Source organism: Chinchilla lanigera, unplaced genomic scaffold (assembly GCF_000276665.1).
Source record: "Chinchilla lanigera isolate Chin_1 unplaced genomic scaffold, ChiLan1.0 scaffold00050, whole genome shotgun sequence".
Taxonomy (NCBI): domain Eukaryota; kingdom Metazoa; phylum Chordata; class Mammalia; order Rodentia; family Chinchillidae; genus Chinchilla; species Chinchilla lanigera.
This window is the reverse complement of record NW_004955451.1, coordinates 12,432,897-12,434,055: the sequence shown is the minus strand read 5'-3', so window position 1 is coordinate 12,434,055 and position 1,159 is coordinate 12,432,897. Positions and strand designations below refer to the sequence as shown.

General features: G+C 45.3%; 1 long non-coding RNA gene across 1 annotated transcript in view; it reads right to left on the bottom strand.

The window, feature by feature from the left end:
* Positions 1 to 1,159, bottom strand: part of LOC106149635 — a 5,250-nt gene that overhangs the window by 751 nt on the left and 3,340 nt on the right. The gene's annotated exons all lie outside the window — the stretch shown is intronic.

Sequence of the window (1,159 nt, the reverse complement as noted above, 5' to 3'; positions counted from 1 at the left end):
TTTCAATTTCTTGCACCTCCCCCAGCCCCAACCAATACTGGGGACTGAAGCCCACAGCGTGCTGGGCAAGTGTTCTACCACTAAGTTATATCCCCACTCCTTTTTATTTTGAGACAACCTTGATTAAATTGTTCCAGCCTTTTGACTCTCCTGCCTCAGCCTACCATAGTATGTACTAGCAGTCTAGTTCTGGCTTCCTCGCTTTCTTGATAAAACCCTTTGAAGTACAAAAGTTTCTTCTTCCTCCTCCTCTTCCTCCTCCCCCTTCCCCTCATCTTCCTTCTTCTTTTTGTTTGTTTTTTGAGACAAGATCTCGCTGTGCAGTTCAGGCCAGCCTTGAACTCACTTTGTAGCCCAGCTGGCCTAGGACTCATGGAGATCCTCCTGCCTCAGCTTCCTGAGTGCTGGGATTTTAAGCATGTGCCACCATGCCCAGCCAGTTTCTACCATTGATGAGGACTCATTTATCTATTTTTTGTTCTTGGCTTGTGCTTTGCTATCACATTAAAGAAAACATAACTTTATCCAAAGTCACAAAAATGTATACTTCTGTATTTACCTAAGAGTATAATTTTAGTTCTTCTATTTAGGCCTGTGCTCCATTTTTACTTAATTTTTGTATTTGGTGTGAGGTAGTGTGTAGGGAACCTCGTTGGGTCTCTTGTACCCTGGAGAGAAAAGGCGGTGGGTATGAGAAAAACAAAGACAAGAGACAAGAACTGGGGTCAGGTGGAGCTACCTGTGGCCTGATGAGCCCAAAAACAGCAGAGGGTTTATTTATACCCTGGAGAGGTGGGTTAATTTTTTGTCTCGGCTGCCCAGCAACCAGTTAACAAGTTACAACGGCGTTTACTCCGAGGAGCGCCCCTGTTCTGAGGCTGGCTTCATCCTGCACGTGTAATTATTTTCCAGCTTAAGCGGCTCCCAATGGTAGTGAGGCAGGGATCTGACTTCATCCTTTTGTGCTATTTGTATTTCTTGTTTGTTTTTTGGGGGGGTTGGGGTTTTTTGGCGGGTATGGGAATCAAACTCAGGACCTCACACTTGCCATGCCGGCACTGCACCACTGAGCTACATCCCCAGCCCTGTATTTATTTAATTTTTTTATGTCTTTTTGAGACAGGGTCTCACTATGCAGTTCAGGCTGGCCTTGAGCTCA